Source organism: Podarcis pityusensis, assembly GCF_964106645.2.
Source record: "Podarcis pityusensis genome assembly, chromosome: 9".
Taxonomy (NCBI): Eukaryota; Metazoa; Chordata; class Lepidosauria; order Squamata; family Lacertidae; genus Podarcis; species Podarcis pityusensis.
The window spans coordinates 71,885,473-71,912,047 of NC_138034.1; the positions used below are offsets into that span (position 1 = coordinate 71,885,473).

At 44.1% G+C, this 26,575-nt stretch overlaps 1 protein-coding gene and 1 long non-coding RNA gene across 5 annotated transcripts in view; one reads left to right on the forward strand and one right to left on the reverse strand.

The window, feature by feature from the left end:
- Positions 1–5,065: 5,065 nt before the first annotated feature.
- Positions 5,066–13,050, reverse strand: LOC308485449. Of its 2 annotated transcripts, none has more exons than XR_013990514.1 (3): positions 8,277–9,083; positions 7,768–7,923; positions 5,066–6,309 (listed from the first exon to the last, which is right to left on the reverse strand). It is a non-coding gene; the product is annotated as an uncharacterized lncRNA (long non-coding RNA). The 2 variants fall into 2 exon arrangements; XR_013990515.1 differs by lacking the exon at positions 8,277–9,083 and adding an exon at positions 12,913–13,050 and having other exon boundaries at positions 5,067–6,309.
- Positions 12,736–26,575, forward strand: part of PTPRA (protein tyrosine phosphatase receptor type A) — a 140,011-nt gene continuing 126,171 nt past the window's right edge. For all 3 annotated transcript variants that reach the window (XM_081020773.1, XM_081020774.1, XM_081020775.1), the window contains exon 1: positions 12,736–13,147. The gene's annotated coding sequence lies outside the window, so the exon portion shown is untranslated. The remainder of the gene's footprint in view (positions 13,148–26,575) is intronic.

Sequence of the window (26,575 nt, forward strand, 5' to 3'; positions counted from 1 at the left end):
ATGGGACCCGTGGCCATGATCTTCGGTTTTTTTGATGTTGAGCGTCAGACCATATTTTGCGCTCTCCTCTTTCACCCTCATTAAAAGGTTCTTTAATTCCTCCTCACTTTCTACCATCAATGTTGTGTCATCTGCATATCTGAGTTGCAGTTGCTGATTTCATGATTTCGGAACGGAGCGGGGTGGGGTTGGTTAAACAGACAGACAGACAGAAAAACAAACACACCACCACGTGGGTGGCCCCTGGGAGCGCGCACTGGCCGGAGGCTGGCTGGAGACACTCTCCCAACCAAAAAGGAGGGTTTGACCAAAAGCTGCGGAAACTGCTGCACAATTGGCTCGGAAGTCAGTTTTGCAGCCTGCCCGGTCAGTCCTGTCCTGTTCACCATAGTCATGTCATGGAACTCTACTCAATATGATCCAGAGCAGAACTCCGATGTATAAAAACTGGAACACGTTACAGGATTCCCAAAAAATAGACCAGAGGCAATTGTATTTCATCCAGCAGAGCTTTACTGCTACTGAAGGCAAATGAGCATAGTGGTCACAAATCCAATACATTCAGGGTTGGCACTGGCCATAAGAAATCCAGTTGCAGTAGACTTAACTTAAACTTACAATAACTTATAACAAGTCTAAACCTTAACACTAAGCGTACTATGTACAGAACACCACACCAGAAGGAAGAGAGATTGAAAGAGGAAGTGAAACCTAGGCTCCTTCTGGCCTGTTACAGTGGTACCTCTAGTTGTGGACTTAAGCCGTTTTGGTCCGCAACTAGAGCACCTCTTCTGCGCATGTGAATAGCGGCAGATCGCTTCTGCGCATGCAGCAAACCCGAAAGTAAACACTTCCAGGTTTGCGGCATTCGTAAGCTGAAAGTGTGTAACAAGAGCAGAACACAACATGAGGTATGACTGTATAGTCAGCACGACCTTGACAGAAGAGATAACAGGACCAGTTTCAGCCAGCTGTACTCAGCTTCTCTGAAGAGATAACCCAAACATCATGAAGTTTCTGCTTGTTTCTTTCACACAGAGAAGCTTCCAGAACCCTCTTGAATCAATTAGGACAGGGAAGATCTCTACACATCAGATCAATACTTTCTGTACTAAGAAATGCAAACTGACGGGGTCGTTACTCAGAATTTTTATTTATTTATTTAAGCGATCCCCTGCTCACTTTCCTTGGGAGAAAACAAGGGGCTGAAGAAGAGGAAGCATGCACAGGGTCAGGGCCAGATTTAGATGAAGAGAGACCCTAGGCTGCTCCACTTGTGAGGCCCCTCCCAATTCCCCACCCTCACGACTAGAAGAAAATGGAAGAGTGTTATAAACAAAATTGAATGAGGATGGGTATTTAAAATTCTGTAATTCACAATTTCTCCTCTAAAGGACATCAGAAAACTTCATCAAAATTTGTTTGTCTAAGTTTGTCACTTTCAATGTACAGAATGCTCAGTGTAGACAACCTCTCTTGAAACATCGTGGCCCTTAATTCACTTTTAATTCTTTTGAGTCTTGAAAAACTCCTCTCTCCTGAGCAGTTAGTGACCATAAAGCTAAGAAACAGCCGCAAAATTGCCTCCACACTAGGAAAGGCCATCTGATTTTTTTCATTGTATATAATTTGCTAAAGGTCTGCATGAGATAGAGAGTGCTCTGCTGTAAGCCTATGGCTTTGTCTCACATACAGGTGAAAGTGCAAAAGTTCATCAATAAGTTTCAGGTCAATATTTTCTGGGTATGCTTCCATCAATAGTTCAACACCGTGCTGAATTCTTGCTTAGATGCTATCAGCAAGAATGGAAAAAAACAATTGTGTAACATCACTGTATACAGTTCTTCTTTTTAAATTTGCTTCAAGTGCATCTAATATAGGAATAAAGGATTTTATCCTAAACTTAACTCTCCAAGAAAGTGTATCTAAGGCAACAGGTGGACCTCTGACATTTCTTTGCCGTTCCCACACTCTTTGTCTCCTTATTTTGTAGTTAACATTTGTCAAGGTGGCTTTTGCTTGTTTCTCAAGCTCATCAAAAACTTCTCTTTAAAAAATCCAGAAGTGAACTGTACAAACTTGCACAAGAACTCAATAACAGGCTGATTTCTGAAGGGCTTTGCTGACCTTGTGAAAATGACCTAGCACACGGATTTAAAGATTCTGCAGACTTTGGCTGTGAACTAGGGCCCCACAAAAAAATTTCAAGTTGGGCCCTAGAGTTTCAAATTGGGACCCAGTTGCATTAAAATGCCCTTGCATGAAGTCTTGGGTTTGCAATTTTGGGAGAGGGGAGACTGCCCGTTGGGGGGCAGACGGGCTGCGGAGGCCTCCTAGATTTAGAGACCCTACCTAGGCTTCAGCCAATACAGTCTATACAGCCTATACAGTATACTTAGCCTATACAGTCGTATCTCATGTTGCATTAGGTTCATGTTGCATTTTTACGGCTTGTGAATGCGGCAAATCCGGAAGTGTATACTTCTGGGTTTTGTCGCATGCGCAGAAGCATTCTGCGTGCTTTGCGCATGCGCAGAAGCACTCTATTACGCTCTGTGATTGCGCAGGAGCGCCACTCTAGTTGTGGACTTTTCGGGGTGTGAGCGGCACCCCAAAATAGATTGTGTCCGCAACTAGAGGTACCACTGTACACACTGGCAGAGGAAGAGGAGTGCGGGGGGAGCGTGCCGCTCCTGGCAGCGCAATCCCGGTGTGGTGCCATCGCGGCTGCCCCCCTGCCCGTGCTGGGCACCATGTCCCCAGGATACACGCCACGCCCCCTCAGGCGGCGCGCCACATCCCACCCTGCCTGCTCTCCGCCCCCCCGGTGCTGGAGCATGAAGCTCCGCCACTGACTGTACATAAACCGGGCACTGCACAGGGTTGAGCTGCAGCCCGCAAGGGAAGTTCCTCTGTGCGGTGTGGGCGGATTTGCTCGTGGGAAAGGATGCACGGGTTTGCATGAGTCGCTTTCCGTCCATAGTAGGGCAGCTGGGTGGCTGCTTATACATCGCTTGCCCCCCCCCCATGGGACAGCTATTTGCATGCGATGAACAGCTGATAATTTATATGCATCGGTATAAACTTAGAAATCAGGACTAGAAATGCAATGCAATGTGTCTGAGCATAGAAGGGAAGATTGTGACTGGCTGGCCCCTTTGTCTGGTGCCCTGGAAATGGCTGTGTGTTGGCAGTGTCAAAGTTCTCCCTCCTTGAGATTTCCTTTCTCCAACAAGGGACTGTCCTCCTCAAAAGAGCAGGCGGCCACACTAGTGGATTTTGCTAACCTAGCTTTAAAAAAAATAAAAAATCTTCTTCCTCCTCAATTTCTAAATCAGGCCAAGCTGGGTAGAATTATAAAAGTTGCTGGGAAATGATATTTAATGAATTGAAAAGGATGTTCAAAATAATCTTTGTAAAAACAACAACCAGAAGCTTTTCTTTTGGGAATTATAGGGCCAGAACTTCCTAAACTGTATAGAAATTTATTTATGTTTGCTACTACAGCAGCAAGAATGTTACTTGCCCCAAAATGGAAAGAAGCAGAAGTCCCAGCAAAGGAAGAATGGATACAAAAACTTATGGAATATGCAGAAATGGTGAAATTTACCGGAAGAATAAAAAATCAAGACAGCAAACTTTTTACAAAAAAAAAGGATGGAAATGGTTTATTGAATATTTATAAACAAACTGTAAACAGAAAAGAACACTGGCAGGATTATTGTAATAACTTGCAGTTTTATAAGAATATATATTTAAAGTAGATGAATAAATGAGTAAGTTAATTTGAATATGCAGAAAATATAAAAAATAAATTTAAGGAACCGCAGAAAGAGGGGGAAGGAAGTCAAACTTTGAGATGTTAAAATTATTGTAAAATTAATGAAATGTATAAATTTGAAAAGTATAAATAAAAACTTTAATAGTAATAATAATAATTATAAAAGTTGCCCCGGAGAAGTTATTAGTAACAACTCAGTACTTTAGCAGGATTAACATAGAACTTTAAAAGGAAAAAATAAATAAATACTGTAAGGTAATAATTAGAATATGCAGCAATAAAGACAAAACGTAAGAAACCGGAGGGGGTGGGAGGGAAGCCGATGGGTTGACTTTATTGAATTTGTATAATTTTATTGAATTTGTATAATTGTTGTAAAACTGAAAATTTAATGTAATTTTTTTAAAAAAAGAATTATAAAAGTTGTCAGAGCAGAAGAATGCAGAAACTTCTAGGGAGATCAAACTGCTGGGGACTTAATATTAGACATGACTTCCATGAGAATCAATTCAGTCTGGGCTTAATGTATTTTATTTATTTTGCAATATTTCTAGCCGGCTTGTCCTTGAATGTTTTCAATCACAGAGCAGGGAACAAAATAATAAAAATAAACAGAAGAATAATATACAAATAAAAAGTCAACGTACAAAATTTTCAAAATCATATGAAGCCCAACGTACAGGACTGTATCATCAAGTAAACAACAAAATTACAACACTGAGATCCAGCATGGAAGGCCTTCTGGTAGTTCCCTCCCTGCGAGATGTGAGGTTACAGGGAACCAGGCAGAGGGCCTTCTTGGTGGTGGCGCCCACTGTGGAACACCCTCACACCAGATGTCAAGAAAATAAACAACTATCTGACTTTTAGAAGACATCTGAAGGCAGCCCTGTTTAGGGAAGTTTTTAATGTTTGATGTCTCAGTGCGTTTTTATATTTGGCTGGAATCTGCCCAGAGTGGCTGGGGCAATGCAGTCAGATCGGTGGCATATAATAATAATAATAGGCAGAAGGAGGGTTCAAAAATGTAAACTTACAACCCTGCGAGGTAGGCTGAGCTCACCCAGTGTCAGAAAGTGAGAAGGAGAGGAGAGCCTTCCTGCTGCTTTGAATTTTGAATTCTGGTGCTGGAGGAGACTCTGGAGAGTCCCATGGACAGCAAGAAGATCCAACCTCTCCATTCTGCAGGAAATCAGCCCTGAGTGCTCACTGGAAGGACAATCCTGAAGCTTTGGGCCACCTCATGAGAAGAGAAGACTCCCTGGAAAAGACCCTCATGTTGGGAAAGATGGAGGGCACAAGGAGAAGGGGACGACAGAGGACGAGATGGTTGGACAGTGTTCTCAACCAGCATGAGTTTGACCAAACTGCAGGAGGCAGTGGAAGACAGGAGTGTCTGGCGTGCTCTGGTCCAGGGGGTCACCAAGAGTCGGACAACAACATAGTAGTATGAAAACGGAAGAGTGAATCAAGCTATCACAGCCCTTCTGTGGTTTCCGGACTTTGGCTGTGTACGCATTACTGGCTTAAAATGCACTGAGGTCCTTTCCCCTCTCCACATTTCAAACTGAGGGGTGGGGGAAAGCATCAGAACACAGTATTTCTATATTAAAATAACAGGATTGAAATGGATTGTGCCTTCTGTTGTGTCCACATGGCTTCAGAAACCATCACTGGGAGCTCACTGGATGCAGAGTAAACAGACAGCTTTTGTCTTCTTCTGGGAGGGCCTGTTTTCAAGCACTGCAAAGATGTGGTGCATTCCCAGTTTCCACTGAAGGCTATGTGTGCCTGGGTGCTCTCTTGTGCTGTTCTTTTTCATTCAGCTCTGGGGAGTCCTCAGAAATCGCAAGTGCACCAAGCTACCTGACGAAGGAAGCAGATGTCACCCGAGGAGGATTTTTGCATATGCACAGTAGCAAAGTCTACTTTTAATTCAAGGATTTGTCTGGTGTGGCAGTGATGGCCAAGCTTTTGAGGAAGAGCCACTAAGAATATTCAAAAAAGTGGAAAAACAGCTGTAAGATGATTTGCATTTTAAGAACCTTCCTACATCAGCTTTTGCCAACCAGGGGCCCTCCAAATGATTTAGACTACAGCTCCGGAACATCTGGGGGCCCTCACGATGTCAAAGGGTGTCCTACATTTTGGAACGTTGTTCTTTACTCCAGAATTTTATAGTTCCACATAATGGATGGCTCCTTATTTGAGAAACACAATGACCCCTTTGAACTCTTTAGATCAGAAAACAACAACATGCTGTACTGCTGCAGTGTTGTGTTTTTGATATTTCGATCTGGCAATCCTAGCAAAGAGACCTGCAGTTCAGCAAAGTGCTAATTACCTCTGCAAACAAGCTACTAATTATCTTTTCCCCTCCAGCCTGTGGTCCGAGGTTCAGTTTGTCTTGGAAATGCATCCAGAGTTTGTTCTTGAGTGGTGGCTGAGTTTGTTCTGATAATCTGAGTGAAATGCAAACTCCTCATGGAAGGATGTGGCAGATCAGATAGAGGAAGGGTTTTTTGAGTCTTTTTTTTAAAAAAATCAATGCATGTTAAGCCATTGGCTTGTTTATGTGCAACGCTAATCCATGATCTGTGACTTATCTTGGTTTACTGAGGAGCAGCCTGCTTGGGCACACTGCCCAATCAACAGCCCCCTTAGTGCAAGCCACAACTGCAAGCCAACCTGGTTTATTGCTGGCTTGCTGATCTTGTGTTTGACAGGAAGCAACAAACCACGATCCCTGGTTCAGACATAAGGGGAAGCCAAGGCTTCCTGGTTTATTTATCTCCCCTGCTCCCAGGGAAAGGAATGAAGCAAGAGTGATCAGGCATCAAATCTTACCTCTGCCATGAACTCACTGGCTGGCCTTAGGCGACATACCCACCAACATTTCTCCGATGAAAATAGGGATGTCCTATTCCATAATAATAATAATACCCTTCCAACATATATAAAAACGTAACATTAAAAAGATGAATTAAAATTGGCTAACAAGAGATAAAACACCAGTGACATCTATTTGGTTTTTTATTTAACAACGTTCCTATTCACTCGTTCTGTTTTTGGCTGAAAGATGCTGTATCTAGCATCCATGAAATTATCCCCTCCGAGAGTATGTGACTGTTTAGTATGTTCGTAAAGGTTTTAAATACATATGTTTTTAAATCCTATCTTTAATTGTACTGTTGCATCACTTTGGTGTTTGCCATGTTGGGTCTCCACTGGTAGGAAAGGTGGGGTTTTATATACTGTACAAATTCTACATGCATTCATGCAATTCTCTGTCCTGACACTAGGTGGCAGAAGGGGCCAAGAGGTTTCCAATTCCATTCCAGAGGATGGGAGGGATTCATATGCCATCCAATGAAAAGGTGGGTCGTTGTCACCCCCCCCGCCCCCCCATAAAGCCATGTTGATTTTATAGACTGGGTTCTTTGTGGTATTATTGGTTTGACGGTAGCAGATTCACCTTTCCCATTAATATGATGCAATATATCTTCATGCAGCCGTAAGAATGATATCACAAACTGGAGAGATGTGGGGGAAAGTTACAGTCAGGAACATGATGTGTTGCCCTGTTCTGCTCCTGGATCTGACTGGGACAGGGGAGGTATTTCTGGGGAGGGCAAGACAGACAGAGCCGCCGCAGACATCAGTGAGGAGCTGCGAGTTTTCTAGAAAACCAGAATCTGCATAGACTGTGCTTGAGTTATATCTGTCTTGATGATTTGTGCTTGAGCTTGCTTTTCTTATGTACATAAGCACCATAAGTGTGCTGGTCAAGCCAGTGGCCTGTTCTCCTGTTCTCACAGTGGCTAACCAGATTCCTATGGGGAAAATGGTATATTGTATTGCATAAAAATCCTCATACTGCACATTTTGAGGAAGTTAAACCTGATCTTAAAAAAACATTAAACTCATTCCAAAAAAAGATTTTAAAATTTTTTTTCCAAAAAATAATAATAATTCTCTTTCCCCACCCTGAAGGCTTTCACATCTCTACATCCAGATAAATTCCACTGGACTCATGTAAGGTTTTTTTGTTTTTGTTTTTTGAAAGTCCAAGCTGATCTTCTGTATCAACGTTTTTAGATTACTCTGGGCAATGAATTTCTGTGTTGGTGATGCCTCAGTTACTAGAAGAAAAGAGACAGCGTTATTATTATTTTAATGCAGTTCTCTTCCAGAAACCACATAAGCCATCACTGGTAACTTTTATAAATATGTATATACACAAGCTCAGTTCTGAAGCTGCTTCCAGAAATGTTTTAATCATTTAATAGCTCTGGGACTTTGACACTGATGCACTCCTCTACTACGAACAAAAGAAGAGCCCTGCCCCATCAGACCAGAGGCCCATCTAGTCCAGTATTCTGTACTCATAGTGGCCAAGCAGATGCAACTGATATATTTTTTTGGACACAGTGTATGAATATTAACATTTCCATTAATTTTATCTGCCTTCTATTTAGTTGGAAATTATAATAACCTTCCGTTGAGGCAATGCCACACCGTCTGCAAGCCTGCTGTGTATGCTGTTTTTGTATGCACTGTCTTTGTTCAATAGCGTGTTGCTTCTGTTGCGATTCCACCATGAGAGCATAGGCCAGCTTCATCATTTTGAAAAATAAACTATTGTAAATACTAATGCACCCCCTACTTTGCATGGGATTAAAATGATGCATACAAGTCTTTCTGCTTATGGGCAAAGACAGGTGGAGGTGGGAGTAATGTTTTGTCCTAGAACCTTCAATAGAGAGACAGCCGAGTGCCGTATTAGCACCTCAGTAAAGGCTGAATAGCAGAGGAGGGTGGTGAGTTTTGGTGTATAACATTGCAATAGTTAGGCCAAAATGCTGAGCTCCACATATTATTTTTGAAAGAAAGAAAGAGGAGAAAACCTTAATGGAAATATTTTCCACACCAGATGCACTCTGCGCCGACTGCTGTTATTCTGTTTGCAGACTACTTCCACTAACTGGTTTCATATACTGCATTGCATTTGCGTTTATCTCCCACCCTTTTCTCCACGGAGCTCAAGGTGGCTTACGTGGTTCTCCCTCTCCTCATTTAATCCCCGCAACAACTCTGTGAGGTAGGTTAGCTTGAGAGTGAGTGACTGGCCCAAGCTCATGCAGTGAGCTTCACTGCTGAGTGGGGATTCGAAACCTGCTCCCCCAGGACCTGTTCTGACACTCTGACCGCACGCCACCACTGGTGAAATTTGCAAATTTCACTGGGTCATTTTGAATCCCAAACTTTGCAACAATTTATAGTAACAAATTACCAAAATGTTGGGAGTTTCCAAAACTGATTTTAGGCTAAATAAAAAAATTCCTTCCTGTAGCACCTTAAAGACCAACTAAGTTAGTTCTTGGTATAAGCTTTCGTGTGCATGCACACTTCTTCAGATACACTGAAACAGAAGTTGCCAGACCCTTCTATATATTGAGAAGGTGGGGAGGGGTATTACTCAGAAGGGTGGTGGGAATGGGAGATTGGCAGATAGCTGAGATGAGCCTGCTGACGACTCTTAACGACTGTAATAGGTCTTACAGGAAAAGGCAAGGGGTGAGAAGGTGAGAAATGGCTTAGTCATGTATAATGAGATAAGAATCCGATGTCTCTGTTCAGACCAGGTTTCTCCATTGTTTTAAGTTTGGATTTTAGGCTGTGGCTTTAAATGCGCCCTGACAAAAACAAAAGTATAGGAAATTTTAATGAGAAGCTTTATAACCCAAGGTCAGGTGGACTATCAGTCACATGATTCCACAGATGGGGTGCAACCGCTCCCCTCATCCCTGGCCACTGGCCATGCTTGCTTGGGCTGTTGTGAGCCAGAATTCAAAACTTCTGGTGGGCACCAGCTTGGGGAAGACTCGCCTGGTGACCTCTAACAGCTTCAGGCAACCACCGAAGCGCAGAAGAACACTGACCTTTAGTCCCTTCCCCTTTGCGAAATTGCCACAGTGCTGGCAGTGCAAGACACCCTCCGGGGCTGCCTTTATCACATGCTGCCACTTCTGCTTTTGTGGCTGGTCATCACATGGTGTTGCAAGGCGATAATGCCGCAGCAACATCAGCAGGTTTCCGGGGGGTGAGCTCGAGTCTGCTGTCGGGGTTACAGACGTATCATGTGGATTTGTATCTGGATTCTAAGAGCGGAGTTGCAAAAAAACGGGTGGCCAAACTAGGCATGATGGGAATCATGTGAGCGGTCCTCTTCTGTTTTTGTTTTTGTTTTAACCATATAGCAGCTGTGGTGTGTGTGTGTGTGTTAATCTTGATCAGCACCAGGGAATGTGCAAGAAGGGATTTAACCCTTTGCTCCCCACTGTTCCTATGTTAGTAGAGGATGGGGTGAGGAGGCAAAATTTGCAAAGAGCAATGTGTGACTGGTGTCAGAGCTACTTTGGCCATGAGGTGTCTGAGAGCTGGTGTCAGGGACTGAGTGGACACTGAGCAGTGGTGGGTGGATTCTGATGAGGGGGCACTGGGAGAAAGGGGGTTGGGACTGACTTGGAAGAAGGGAACGATGATCTGGGGGAGCCTGTAAGAGCCAAGAGTCAGAGGCAAGAGAAGCTGCAGGACTGGAGAGTGAAGAACAGGTGCAGGAGGAAAGAGAGAGGTCAGGCTGATGTAGAACCAAGAGCTTCTATGCCTCCACCTCCTGCCGCACCTCTCCTGCTCCACTGGCTCCCAGGACCAGTCGAGGAATGAAGAGGGAGGAGCAGAAGCTTTGGGTTGCAAGTCTCATCAGCCCCAGTCAACACAGCTGTGGTTCAGGTACAGATGGTATGGGAACCAAGCAGGTCCTGGCAGCTGAATAATCTTCAGTGACTGTTGCATGATATACGATATCTTTATTGTCATTGTCCCATACAGAACAATGAAATTGAAAAACTACATAAAACATTCAAAACCCCCTAAAAACTCTGAAACCCCATCTTAAAATACAATATACTATAGAGACTCCTTATGCTGCGTTTAGAACCAGAATTGCATTTGCGTAGAAACTGTTTCTCAGGTGGCTAGTCCTGGCCTTTATAACCCTATACCTTCTTCCAGAAGGCAGAAGCTGAAAGAGATCATTTCCGGGGTGCGCACTATCCTGCAGCTTTCTTATGGCACCTGACAGCATAGATTTGATCCAAGGTGGGAAGAGTGCACCCAATTATTCTCTCCGCAGTCTTTACAACCCTGGACAGCATTGTTTCTTCCCTGGCTGTGCAGCTCCCAAACCACACGCACAGACCATAAGTTAATACACTCTCCACAGTGCAATGGTAAAATGCCATCAACAGGTCCTTTGAGAGATTGTTTTTCCGGAGGATTCTCAGAAAATATTGATGAAGGAATCTTATTGATGAAGGAAAGTTTCGTGCATGCACAGGGCATGTCCTACAACACTGATGGCTTCCAGAGAGTGTACATTCTGCTCTGGCATGGCTCATTAGTGGGTGGGGGTTGCAGTCATGCAGCTGAAATTCATTTCCTAGTGGGTGGGTGAGGGGTGAGAGACTAACAAGCAAGAGTCCATGCGCTGAATGAGGCCAGCGTTACACACAGCCCACAGTTCCGTCCAGATACATTTGGGGAACTCTAAAGCAGGCCGGATGTTGTGCTTGCAAACGACACTCTCCAGGAGCAACAGTTTCCTTTATGTTTGTCACCTGGACTCTGTATGGCTTGTAGAGAGGGAGCTCTGCTGCGTATGGTCCAGACTGCTTATGGAACATCGGAATCATGGCTGCCTCCAGCTGTAACTATGACAGAATTAGTGAATCTAGACAGACCGAGAGCTAGGTAAAACAGGGATAATCTGGCTGCATAGCTTGCAACCTGAAGCTTCCTTACTAGCAAGCAATCCTTCATTAAAATAATGCAATAATAATATAATAAAAATAATGAGCCCCAATTGTACTACTGCCGCAGCAGAAAAATAAATAAAAAAAAGTGGGCCTTGCGCAATGCTGTAATTCCTAGAAATGGGCTATGTGATAATATTAACATTTAGTATTATCAACATATTAAATAATTATATAATGCTATAATAAGAAAAATGAGCTCAATTCTGCTGCTTCTGCAAGCAAAAAAGTGGGCCTTGTGCAATGCTGCGATTCCGACGTAGGGGTTGCGTGATCATAATATCAGTATTAATAACAATACTATTTAGTAATAAGGGACGCGGGTGGCGCTGTGGGTTAAACCACAGAGCCTAGGACTTGCCGATCAGAAGGTCGGTGGTTTGAATCCCCGCGACGGGATGAGCTCCCGTTGCTCAGTCCCTGCTCCTGTCAACCTAGCAGTTCGAAAGCACGTCAAAGTGCAAGTAGATAAATAGGTACCGCTCTGGTGGGAAGGTAAACTGCGTTTCCGTGCGCTGCTCTGGTTCGCCAGAAGCGGCTTAGTCATGCTGGCCACATGACCCGGAAGCTGTACACCGGCTCCCTCGGCCAATAAAGCGAGATGAGCGCCGCAACCCCATAGTCGGCCATGACTGGACCTAATGGTCAGGGGTCCCTTTACCTTTTATTTAGTATTAATAATATCTTATATAACGTTAGAGTAAGAATAATGAGCCCCAATTCTGCTTCTGCAAGAGCAGAAAAATAAACGAATAAAATGGATAAAATGCTGCGATTCTTGCAAAGGGGCTGCGCGTAACATTAACCGTAATATAATAACCATGACAATAATCGTAATCGCAAGGAGCCCCCGTCGTGGCCCGGCAGCAGCAGCGGCCAAACTAACAGCCCGGGAAGAGGAGCAGGGGGGAAATCCTTCCGCCCCCGCCCCCCCCCCACCTAGGCCCGCCGAACCCGAGGTGGGGAGTGGGAGGAGCCACCCTGGCGCGCCGCAGCCAACCAGCGCCGTCCTCTCGGCCGCCCAATCGGCGGGCTGCTTCCAAGCGGCGGCCCGTGGGCGGGCCTTGGCGGGGGGGCGGTGCCGCCGCGGCCTCCTCCGCCTCCTGTGAGGGAAGGAAAGGCGGGCAAAGCGAGCGGGCGAGGCGAGGCGAGGGAGCCGAGCGAGGAGGGAGCTGCGCGGCCGTGAGGGGAAGAGGAGAGAGGGGACCCGGAGGATTGCCGTCCGCTGAAGCCGCCGTTCGGCCGCCGGGAATTTACCTCAGGCTGGGCTAGTCGCCTTCGCCGCCGTGCATGGAGCGGCACCGCGGTGGCGAGGGCGGCGGGCAGGCTCGGGAGCCGCCGCTCAGGAAGGGGAGGAGCAGCAGCAGCAGCAGCCGGGACTGGAGGAGCCCGCCCGCCTCGGGGCTCTGAGGAGAGGGAGAGAGCGCGACACCCCCAGCCCCGCGTGCCTTCCTCGCCACCCCCGCCCGACGGCCTCCGTCGCTTGGCAACCGTAAGTCTTCCTCCCTCTGAGTCATCCCGCCGCCTGCTCCGCCCCCCGACGCCCGCTGGCCACGCCCACAGACAGGGCGCGCGCGCGCGGGCGTGCTTGGGGCCGACTTGGGATAAAATACTGGGGGGCGGGGCCAGGCAAGCCCCGCCCCCATAATCACTTCACGAGGGGGTACACACACTATTTGAGGGGTGGTGCCCATCAACTAGGGGAAAGGGGATGGCGCCCTCAAATATTGATGGGGGGGCGGTTGCTAAAGGCCCCTTGGCCCCTATGATGCGAACATGTATGTGTGTGAAGATACATACATACATACATATCTGTGTGTGTGTGTGTGTATATACACACACACACACACACACACACACACAGTGAAACCTCAGGTTACATACATTTCAGGTTACAGACTCTGCTAACCCAGAAATAGTGCTTCAGGTTAAGAACTTTGCTTCAGGGTGAGAACAGAAATCGTGCTCCGGCAGCAGCGGGAGGCCCCATTAGCTAAAGTGGTGCTTCAGGTTAAGAACAGTTTCAGGTTAAGAACGGACCTCCAGAACGAATTAAGTACTTAACCCGAGGTACCACTGTATATATATATATTTATTTGTGTGGGTGTCTGAAGGAAAGTTAGATTGGTTATTAGCCAACGCCCCCCCCCTTCAGTCATTTTTGGGAAACGGGCTGTCACCCCCACCACACCACCTAATAAGCTATAATTCCCCAATCGCCCCCACCCCCTAAAATATAATCCCCAAATTGCTCCTCTATTGTGTTGTACCAGTTTGCCCTCACCCCAGTGAGCTATTACTGTAACCCCTAGATTGTCCCTCCAATGAACTATAATCCCCAAATTGCCCCCACCCCAACGAGATTGCCAGCTTTCTTTTAATAATAATACTTCCATCCTAGTAACTTTATACTCAGAATACAGTAGACCCATCTGAAATGCATGGGCATGGCGAACCTTACAGTGAAGTGAAATTATTCATTCCTATGCATTTCAAATGGGCCTGTTCTGAGTACGGCTAGCATTGGGTTCAACCCGCAGGTTTTTTTTTTAAGGTTGTATTCAACTAACTTTTTACTTAGAGTAGACCCATTGAAATGCATGAGCATGACTAACTTAGTGAACCTAAGTTATGCCCATGCAGTTCAAGTGGGTCTGTTGTGAGTGTGGCTAGCATTGGGTACAGCTCACAGTTTCTAGCGTTTGTGGAAGCTGAGATATGAGGTAAAACATACAGGCAATATACAGGCCTCTCTTTTTGAGAGTCGAAAGCTGGCCTGCCCTTTCTCCTCCTCCTCCCCCTTTCTGGGTCCCCCCCCCCTCACCCAGCCACTGGAAAAAAGATTCCTGTGGATGGATGCCCAGGCTCCTCCCCCTCTTTCTATCTTAATTGTGGAATAGGGTTTGGGAGTTTGCTTGCTTGGGAGGAAGTCTCCCTGGTGCTTACTCCTAGGAAAGTGTGCATAGGGCTACAGGTTTAACCTCCTCTTGCTTTTTATTTATGCAGCTTATTTTTTCCATATGTGATAAATGAGAAATTATGTTTAGCTTATTAATTGGTTTCATGCACAATGTTATGCTCTGAACACTTCAGGAGAAGAATACCCTCTTCATGTTACTTGCTTCAGCAGTTATTCTTCCTCACTCTGTCTCCATTTGCTTGAATCAATAAATGCATATTGATCTTTGTTTAAGGGCTGAGTTTAATGGAGGAGAGTCTTTAATGCCTGTGTCCCTCTCCTCATCCCCTTCTACAATGTCATCTTCCCCCCAATACACTGTGGTTGATATATTGGCATAACACTTCTCTATTTGGGTGATAGTGGTGGAACTGGGTTTAGAAAATGCCCCTTGCTGTGGCTTTTGTTCTGCTTTCTGAGGTCATTATTAGACTAGATATTCTGTTCTTCCTCCACATGCTTGAAGAAGTACCCTTCAGGTTTACAGGCCCTTTCTTGTCTCCTTGTTGGAATGTAGGGTTCTACCAGCACAGGCTACTTGAGTATTGTCTACTCCATGGGTAGGCAAACTAAGGCCCGGGGGCCGGATCCGGCCCAATTGCCTTCTAAATCCGGCCTGCGGATGGTCCGGGAATCAGCATGTTTTTACATGAGTAGAATGTGTCCTTTTATTTAAAATGCATCTCTGGGTTATTTGTGGGGCATAGGAATTCGTTCATTTCCCCCCCAAAATATAGTCCCGCCCCAAAGTCTGAGGAACAGTGGACCCACCCCCTGCTGAAAAAGTATGCCGACCCCTGGTCTACTCATATTGCCAACAGCTTTTCAGGGTCTTCAGCAGATAACATGGTACATGATCTTTTTGCTGGAGATTTCCAGGGATCAGTCCTGGGACCTTGTGCATGCAATAAATGTGCTCTGCTGTTGAGCCCTAGTCCCTTCACATTAGCAGGTGACCTTCAGCCTCATAGACACTGTGTGCAATAAGCACCTTGTGGTGCTCCTCTCCCAAGTATTTGGTCCCTCCTGAACATAAAAGCCCATTCTGGACTGAATAGATATAGTTATTGACCTGCCTATTGTAGACCTCTGTTTCTGGCAGTGCATCTTTGTAGCATTGAATGTCAGTTGCAAAAAGATCACACCCTCTTTCTGTATACATTACGATAAATGTAGTGGGGGGCCTTAACTTCAAGGGGCATTGAGCATGTGCTGTGTTCAAGCCTATTTATGGCCACATCGTTATTTCCATCCCCTGTAGAGTGTGTGTGTGAAAAACCATTGAACTCTGTAGGGTAGTTTCATTTGCCTCAGAGATGGAGATCCACAAAGATTATGCATAGATGGTTCCCTTGAACCCTACTTGAAAATAAAGCTAGGCCAATCCATGATGTTTGGCTGCCCTGATGCGTTTTATTTCAAGAGAACAGTCTTATTCCTTCCCTGGTTCCATTTTCCCTGTTGACTTTCCCCATCTCTCTTGGCTTTCATCTATATGTTTTTGGGTGGGGAAAGAGCTGTAGCTCAGTGCTAGAGCAAAAGCATGCAGAAGACCTGAGGCCCAGTCTCTGTATTTTTCATGGTTTTATCTTTTGCCTTCTTTTGTACTTGTTTATTGTAAAGCACCCAGAGAACTTTATGTTGTAGGACAGCATGCAAATGTCATAAGATGAATACACTGGGGTGGGGAAGTCTCCTGACTGAAGAGCCACTGCCTTTCAGTATAGAGACAATAGATGGACTAATGCCTCTCTGTAGATCAATGGCTTTTCAGAAAGGGTTGTGAAATACAGTGTTTCAAGATATTGTTATGAGTTACATTGTTAACTTGTTACTCTGTTAAAAGGCTTTAGCTCCAGGATGGAAAGAGAATAATTTTAGTGGGAAATAGCAGTGCTACTATGTATGCTTGGATGACTTAAAAACAAGAAACGAACAAACTAGGAGCCTTTCAAGCATATTGTTCCTGCAACATGGTGGCAAGGGACAATACAGCCTCAAGCTCCTAGACTCACTTGCCTCTTATTCACCATTATTTGAAATAAACTTCCAGTGTGTAAAAGCAGAGAAACTTCTCAGTCCATGCAGACCTTCTGCTTTCTGAATTTTGTGAAATTGCAGAATGGAAAGCAGTGAAGCTTTAGGGTCAAAATAAACTTTGAGTTATTCTGGACTTTTCAAGGAACTACTATTTATGAGGACATGAATGAAATAAAAATGGATTCTGGATAGCTAACTTTGATGTCAACTGTAACACTTACATCCTGCTTCTGTACATGCTTTATTCAAAGTGAGTAGAAGCAGAATCTGCAACAAATGTTTGTATATAACTCACCAATAGAAGCGCTTTCAGAAAGTCATGCTATCCTATATGATGCTATGAACTGCAAAGGGCTCAAGCATCACAATTCACATTGCCTTCTCCCCACTCTTCCCTTTGTGCTTTGCTTTTTGATTGTTTCTCCCATCTGACACAAAACATTCTTGGGCTTGGAGGTCACTGAGTATGCTCAGTCCACATTGGCCTGGTTTGGGGTTGTTGTTGTTTTTAATGAAGGTGTTGTACTTTTGCATATCCTGCTTCACCCAGCCAAAACTTAAATTTTCCTCTTGCCAGAACTCGGCCACCTGAGTTTGCTGTTAGAAGGTATAATGAGCCTTCAGCTCAACTTCCTTGTAGAAAAATGTTGTGCTAATATTACCATTCGATTACATTGCCTTTTGGACTTTCTCCAAAATTAAGGGTTTCTTATGATGATGTATGATAGTGAAAAAACCTGAATTACTGTTTCTAAAACCTGATGATTAAACTTGGTTCACTAAAATATTGCTTTCATTTTCTACCTGTTCACTTTATTTGCCTAGCTAGCTAAAACTAAAATACACCTACATCCTTAGGGTGCAGCAGCTTATATCTCCATTTTATGTAATTATATTCATAATTGTTTTATAATTATTGTTTGAATAGATGTAAGGTGTGTACGCATCTAAATTTCACAAGTAAACCAATTGGCACAGTTTTAGAGGCTAAAGTAGCACATGAAGCGGTTGGCACTGATTGCTGCGTAAACCACCTTTTGGATTGGAGCATGCTCTCATTATATCACGGATTGCTGGGATAAATGTGCACAGAGGTTTATTTGTGCTAGGTAAGAACATAGGAAGCTGCTTTATGATACGTCGGACCTCTGGTCTTTCTGACTCAGGATTGGCATCAGTTCTCCAGGGTTTCAGGCCAGGATCTCGTGCAGCTCTAGCTGGAGATCCTGGGGATTGAACCTTCTGCATGCAAGGCAGATGTTCTACCACTGGGCTGTGTGTTACACATTATAGCATAGGTGATGGTCATATGTGATGGTCATATGGCAAGTTGTAGCTATAATTGTTCAAAGTTCAGACAGAACAAATTTCGTGGTATGTAGTCAGATGCATGGGCTAATATAGTTAGTATAATGCACAACCCTGGGCACAGCTCACTGTGGAAAGGCAGCATAGAAGTTAATTAAATAAACGACTTCAAAATCCAGCATTAATTATTGCAGGCTCACCCGAGTCACTTGCCTGCTAGCCAGTAGCAAATAGTTAAGCTGCTGTACTTTGGAGAGCTGGCTTATTTTGCTTCTAGGCCTGCTGACCTGCCACACATAATCTAAGTGAGTATGGACAGGTGGGCTGCAAATGTTATTTTAACTGGATTACTGGTTATATGGTGAAATGTAAAGGAGGGAAAATTATTCCAGTTTAGCCATTCAGCCTAAAATTGGGAGGCCATACCTGTTTTCGTAATGGAAAGTGGGGAGATTCAGCTGTGCTTTGTAAAATGCTCATATTTAACAACATGCCCTCAGTTTGTTCTCAGATGGATCTACAGGAATGTGGGAGAAAAGGGAAGGGAATGTGCTTGTATCTGAGAAACGGGCAGAAATGTACTAATAATGCAATATGCAATTAGAATTACCTTTTTCACTGAGGGGTGTTTTCACTGAGTGGATATAAAGATATTTGTTTTCCTGGCCTCATATTAAATTAATTCCTTAAAGGGAGTATTTATAGTATGGGCTAAGGCATAGCTTAAGAAAATGCGGCCCCTCCTGATCCCCAAAGTAGCTGTTTGGGCAGGCTGTATTTCATAGCAGGATGAAATCTGGCTTATTCTCTCCGAAGCTGACGTTCCGGAAAAGATCTAGGCCCCTGGAGACATATTGCAGATCCAAGGTGGTGACATACGAGCTGTCATGTCTTCTGACTTCATTAAAGGCCCTGTCTTTTCCGGAAACGTCTTGGTTCTGAGTGTGCTTAGTAGATGTGGCTTAACCAGCGCTTTATATCTACAGGGCTTCACGAACAGCTGTAATGGTTTTCAGCAAAATGCCTTTCTGATTGCAAGAGATTGTGACACAAATGCTCGCTCTGTCAGGATTGTGGAACTTGGGGTAGTTCTCGCTTGTATGAATGAGAGAAAAAGATTGCACTGCTTCTGTAGTATATCAGTTTTAAGCAGTGAAAAACTCTTGTGCATCAAATACAGTTGTTGCTGATCTCTCTTCACATCCTGGCACACCGGATGTCACCCTTCACATTTTATCCACAGTCTGATTAGTTCATAGTTGCTTTGCGAATAAATAAATCAAACGTTACTATCTCAAAAAAAAAAATTAATGGCTAACATATGCAGGCTAATGGTACACTGATGGATTGATGATGGGGGAGGAGGAGAACCCAGCTTCCAGTTTACAAGGAACTTCCCTATCTGTTCATCTGGAGGCACCTCTGGACTCAGCACTGGTGACCAACAAAGTAGCTCTTACAAGCCAGGTTTCATAGTATTCAATGTAGAGTAAAACATGTTCGCTTGTCCTCAAAGGTATAGGGCAATAGTTCCTGATCTGGCCAACAGGCTAGATCATTATCTCCTCCACCTCTCATGGTTCACGTCTGACAGGTGTAGGAGTCTGCACTCACCTGCCAATTACCTGATGTCAGTGTGATGTTAGAATGACATCAGGTGACCTTTTTTTGCATGCAAGGGCCTTCAGAAGCCCCTTTCAAATCACTGGACAAGATAGCACTTTAGAAGCCCCTTTGAACCAGCTAATGAGAACAGTGCTCTTCAACCTTGAGTTTCCAGATATCCTTGGACTCTCATCATCCTAGAAAAGGTTACCTGATGGTCAGGGGTGATGGGAGCTAATATCTGGGGATGCAAGATTAAAGAACACTGGGTTGTTTTCCATCTCCCAAAGCATAAGAACTGGATGGGCTGGTTTGCTGTGCTTTATGTGTGTTCTAAGGCACCTACCATGATTTTCTAAGGCACATACCATAGTAAGGTTTCCTGACGTAGACATTTCTAAAATGTGGCTTGCCAAATTACACCCTCACTATTGCCCTGGCATCAAAATCTCATCCTGTCTTCCAGCTTTCTGTGTGCCTCAACTCTGCATGCAATGTTTGTGTTTTCATGTTGACACCATTCTCCCAAGCCCTAGGGACAGGGTGGCTTAGAAATGGGAACGTCTCTCTTTTTTTGCTAAGTGTAATTCCTCCAGCCTAGTGTGATCCCTTAGGGGAAAGGTGATTTGGCATCTTTAGAAAAGCCTTGCCTTTCCCATACTGCCCTATTGAACATATGCAACTGCCTTTTATTGAGTCAGACTACATAGTGCAAGAATAGGGTTCAGAGAAAAAGATCAATTCTGTACCTGTTGCTATATGGAAGAATCACAAAGGCAGAGCGCCTAATGGGGTAGACTCATATAGTCCTGGGCAAGATTATAGTGTAATGATTCCCATCACCCTTCCCCTCTGGATTTCCCCTTCATGTAATCTGCTTCATTTCCCCCCCCCCCCCAGAACATAGGGTAGCCAACATGGTGCCCTCCAGATGTTGAAGGACTAACTGCTAAAGATTCCATCATCCCTACCCACTGGCCAAGCTAACTGAGGCTGATGGGATTTGAAATCCAACAACATCTGGAGGGACATCAGTTCCCTGCCTGAAACCCTGCATCATATAGGCAACAGCCATATGATTAGTACAGTGGTACCTCGGTTCTCGAACGTAATCCGTTCTGGAAGTCCGTTTGACTCCTGAAACCATTCGAAAACCAAGGCACAGCTTCCGATTGGCTGCAGAAGCTTCCTGTTCTCAAGCAGAAGCCACGGCAGATGTTTGGCTTCCAAAAAACGTTTGCAAACCGGAACACTTACTTTCGTGTTTGTGGTGTTCGGGAGCCGATTTATTCGGCAACTAAGCCGTTCGAGAACCAAGGTACCACTGTGTATCGTAGCACAGAAGCCTACAAAAACTACTATTCTACAAAAATTACTAGCATGCCTGAATGTACACATTCTTTATGTAGCCATCTGAAAGTAATTCTTACTCCCAGCAGGTGAGTAGTAGTTACTTAAGGTTCGTTTACCTATTTCATATATTTAGATGCTACTTAATACCAGTCTCTTAAGTGGTTTAGAACAACAACAATGACAAAGGCACCCTATGTACAACAAACAAACTTTTTAAAAATATAAGCGCCTCTTTGCCCTTGGCTTTTGATGCTTGAGATGCATATTTTAGCACCCACCATATTTCTGTGATTGTAAGTTGTTTTAAACTGCTTTCATTTTTGTGTTTTAGTTGTTGTCACCCACCCTGGCACCTTAGGATGGAGGGCAGGTAATAACAATATAATACCAGAAGAAACAATCAAATCCCAGAAAAGCAGAAACATAGCAGCACACTTCAAAAACAGAGTCAGGGAAATGACTCAATAGCTTGCCCACCAAATAACTGCAATGTGGATGGAGGATTAGGGAGAGGTATGGTCAGCAGCCATCTGGGCCCCACCCATCTCCAACTATATCTCTTTCTCCCTGCCATTACTTACCATAATCTCTCCTACCCATAACCAGGAATAGGAGCATCAATCCTTCTCTTTTTGCCCTATCTCTTGCCGAGGCACATCCTGATTTATGTACGGCACTCACCACACTAACATGTACACAGGACGCCCATCTTCCAGTCAATTTACCTTCTCGAAGCATTCACAAAGCTTGTATTTATGTGGTTCCCAGTGGCTCCAGAATGGTTAATATGACCTTATTGGACTAACTACTTATAACACACACCAATTCCATGCTATTTTGAAAGCTGCTGAAATGGACTATCATTTGTTATTCATCCAAACCACCACCTTGAAAGTGAAACTTGGTTGAGAACAAGCCTTAGCTTTATAAAGGAAACAATGACCTCGCTTGTAGAAATGCGTAAGGGGTTTTCCTCTTGTGTTGCTTTTTATTACAGTTAATTGTGGAGGTTGCCTCGAAATTCCTGGAAGGGTCCTATCATTGTATGACCAATATATATGGTACCTATGCATAGGTATGGAAATGAAAGACACAGTAGGCAATAGAAACAAAACATGCACTACAAACTAAGTTTTGGAATTACTGGATTCTTTTGGTGGTTGAGAACACTACCTTTTTGCAATATACCGTATTTTTTGCTCTATAAGACTCACTTTTTCCCTCCTAAAAAGTAAGGGGAAATGTGTGTGTGTCTTATGGAGCGAATGCAGGCTGCGCAGCTATCCCAGAAGCCAGAACAGCAAGAGGGATTGCTGCTTTCACTGTGCAGTGATCCCTCTTGCTGTTCTGGCTTCTGGGATTCAGAATATTTTTTTCTTGTTTTCCTCCTCCAAAAACTAGGTGCGTCTTATGGTCTGGTGCGTCTTATAGAGCGAAAAATACGGTAATGGCATTGGACCAAGGGCAAAATGGCATAGGTGTGTAAGAGTGATGGGCTAGGAATCTAGTTGGTCACAGAAGTGACAAAACTAGATTTAGTTATGGCTTCACATTTTCCGTCATTCTTTTTGGCACACAAGCAGCTGCCTTATGCTGAGTCAGACTGTTGGGTCCATCTAGTTTGGTAGGTGCTACACAGACTGGCAGCAGTTCTCCAAGATTTCGAGCAGGGAATCTCTGCCAGTCCAAAAGATGATGCTGAGATTTGAACCTGGGGCCTTCTACATACAGTCAGATGTTCTGCTCTTGAGCTATGGCCCTTCCCCACATCTCAGCTGTTGCCCTCCACAACTCCCTCATCATATCTTTCTCTTCATCTTGGATCAGGTTTTCACTCATAAGCAAAACCTGTTGAGGGGTGAGGACAGTCTTCTAGTTCTCGCTGTGTGTGCACATACACATGTGCTGATGTACTCCCATGTACTGTTCCTTCCAGACAATTGTAGAGAAGCCTGCACCGCTTACAGTTAGTGCTTGACTGGGCGGAGCAAAAGTCCAGTTCAGATGTAATTGACTTATTTTTTTTATATTCTGGGGTGTCATCCAGGGATGGAAAAAATGACAGGAAGGAAGGGAGTGATTCTTTTCTCTCTTTCTCATGCTAAATATAGAATGACATTAAAACCTGGGAGCAGCAGATATTGGCGTGAAAGGAATTCTGGCCCATTTTAATGTTGTCTATTTCCATACTTGATTTGTTACGATGTGCTGACTTTTTGTTGTAAACTGAATGGGTCTGGCCCTGCCAGGGGCCTCTGGGGCTAAACTATGCTGCGTGCAGTGTTCTTCCAATGCTTGAATTTCTGTGTTAGGTTAGGAATTGGTAACCACTTTTCTCTCTCCCTCCAGCTCTGGGAAAGTTTGAGAATGTACCGGATGCTGTGAAAATGCTTGTGGGTTTTCTTTTCTGTTTTTGGTCTGGGGATTTCTAGAAGAGAGAGGCATAATGGGAAGGGAGCGGATGGCGTGCATGGATCACTAGAACCTGCCATGCTTAGTGCCACAAAACAATTCAGCAGATGCAACGGCAGGAATTGTTGGGGATTTTATTTATTTTTTGCTTTTGTGGAAAAAAAGCTTCAGGTCAGTATTTCTAGAGGGAAAGTATTTGAAATTTGCTAGCAAAAGCAATCTGTCTTAAATTTCTGAACGTGAATAGGAGTTACAGTTTCAGCTGCATCAAAGATAAATGGGTTTAAGAATTAAACGTGCATACGCCTCTAGTTCATAGTGCAGCTAGTGTCCAGCTTCCAGTGGATTTGCTGTCGGCAAAAAGAGCAGCCGGGTTCATTGGGCTCCTTTTCTGATCCTGATCAGAATGCACAGGAAATGCATGTGCATTCAGTGTATTGACTGATTTAACTTTTTCATTTGTCATGAAAGCCAGGCAGTTGAAACTGTGTGTGCCTTACGACTGGAAACCAGGAGTGCTTATTGTTAGCCATTTAATAAGCTTACCCTTTAATAAGCTTATGCCATTTTTATGCATCTGTGTAATACTTGCCAGTTCTGTTCAGGCCAGACTGAGGCAATGTGTTTTGTTTTCCAGTCATATTATGGACTTTTAAGTTGTTTCTGTTGTGGTTGCTGCATAGGTACATATTCTGCACTTGGAGTGGGGGGCATTGTTGACCAATGTGGAGTTCTGGGGTTCATGGTCCACCCTCTGTGAAGTTCACACTGCCTCTGTAGTTTTGCAGGATTGCTTGCAAACCAGACCAGCGTATTGTTGACAAATTTTAAAATACCTTCTGCTATATAGGCTTTTATCATTGTAAGTTGCTTTGAGACATTCCATTACAAGTGATGAATAAATCCAATTAATACCGTGATTGCTACCATCAATAGGCAAGCAGAAATGTTGTTTCTGAATCAGCAGTCTATCTTATTTCACAGATAATACTCTTTGGGGTGTAGTTCTGACCTTTTGTAGCTAATGTGAACTTTTCTACTGGAATAAATTCCATTCTACCTCCAAAGATAGCATATGTGGCTCTTTTACTTCTCTACATATCTTTACAGCAAACCTGTGGTAGGTTAGGCTGAGAGATAGAGGACTGGCTCAAATTCACCCACCGAGTGTCATGTCTGAGCAGGGACTCTTCCTAACTAGCATTGGGATGATGAAAAAGTCTTATACTGCTGTTCATTATAATGGATTTCAACATAGTGTCATCAGTTCACACATATGCATAAGAAATCCCAGTACTTTAGATGTGTTTGGCAAATTGGATTTTGTCTGCAGTACCACAAAATCACTTATTAAAACAAGTGCCAGTAAATTAGATATCATTACAGGAATATGAAAGTGACTTCTGCTTGCCAACAGAATGAAAGAGCAGACATGATCTTTTCAGTCTCAATCACCTTGAGGTTTTTTGTCCATATTGGAGAGAGGTTGCCTAGATTTGTCAGTAGGACATACCTAAAGGCAAAAATGCCTGCTCTTTTTCTACTGATGCAAGTTAGTATTAAAAAGTACAGAATGGGAGCACACAGAGGTGTGGCCTTTTCCCTGCTTTGCTGATGCTTAACAACCATGTGCTGTCTGTTTTTGACAGTCATGGGATCCTCCCTTGGCCTAAATGTCCTGTAGGGTAGCTGCGGGTTCTCTTTTGTTTTCAACTGTGAGGACATTCTATGAATGGGACCTTTATAAAGCAGATTATGGTGCAGGTCACATGCAGGTCCAGTTTGGCATCTCCTTATACGGTAATTGCGAATTCACATTGGTATTCTGGTAATTTAATAAATCTTAAGGAAACTTTGCTAGTCCATGCAAGGGGAGCAGTTCTTGTGTTCACTGCTGCTTGAGTATATGCAACCATGTGTAGCAGACGAGTGTCCGTGGTTATCAGCATACATCCTAACCTGTGTACAAAGGGCTGCTCCATTTAAATGCTATTAAACTTCTTGAACAAGGAGGGAAGGATTTATTTTTTTAAAAAGGGAGAGGTTTTGAAAATAATTTCACATTAACTCTCACCTCCTTCTGGAGCAGCCTGGTGTATCTCATCAGTTTGACAAGCAAATGTGCAGAGCTTTTTTTTATTATGTACATGCATTACTGCCAACTGGGGGAAAGGAATATTAAATGCTTTTATGGGAGACTGCACCCCCCCTGAGATGGAGTGATCATCCCCCAGGAACAGCTGATGATTCCCACAGTCCAGGTATTCATAACCACCTCCTAATTTAGGAGTTCTGTGCCCTACCTGGGAGAACCTTACCAAGCCTAAATTGTAATTTGATAGCATTTATAAACCCCACTCCTTTACATCAGGATGGGGAAGTGCACAACTTTGACAGTGGGTTGGGGCCATAGCTGTCAACGGTTCCCTTTTTTAAAGGGAAATTTCCTTATTCCGAATAGGATTCCTCGCAAGAAAAGGGAAAAGTTGACAGCTATGGTTGGAGCTGCCACCCATCAATTACCTGATATCTATATGCCATTGGCTAGTTCAGAGGTCAACCCGGGGTGCAAAGAAATAATCTTCTTTTGCATATGTGGGTGTGGTTAGACCAAAATGTCCTGGCAGCGAACCTCTGAATCCTGATGGGCCTAATTGCTCCACCCCCTCATTGACCTAGTTCTACCCAAGATGCTCAACATGCTTAGGCCACGGGTGGGGAGCCTCTGGCCTGTGGATCATTAATCTGCTCCCCCTGCTTGCAAATGGTACTACCAAAGGAGGAATTGGCTGCCTCATGACGAAAAGTGCATGTTATATAGCAGGGGTCAGCAAACTTTTTCAGCAGGCCCGTCCACTGTCCCTCAGACCTTGTGGGAGGCCGGACTATTTTTTTTTGGGGGGGGGGAATAAACGAATTCCTATGCCCCACAAATAACCCAGAGATGCATTTTAAATAAAAGGACACATTCTACTCATGTAAAAACACCAGGCAGGCCCCACAAATAACCCAGAGATGCATTTTAAATTAAATGACACATTCTACTCATGTAAAAATGTGCTGACTCCCGGACCGTCCATGGACTGGATTTAGAAGGTGATTGGGCCGGATCCAGCCCCTAGGCCGTAGTATGCCTACCCATGTTATATAGGATTGCTTGTGATAAATTTCGTGTGTGTGTGAGGAAATGTAGGCGTATGTGTGGGTTTTTATTTAAAAAGGAATTGCAGATGGGGGGCTGCT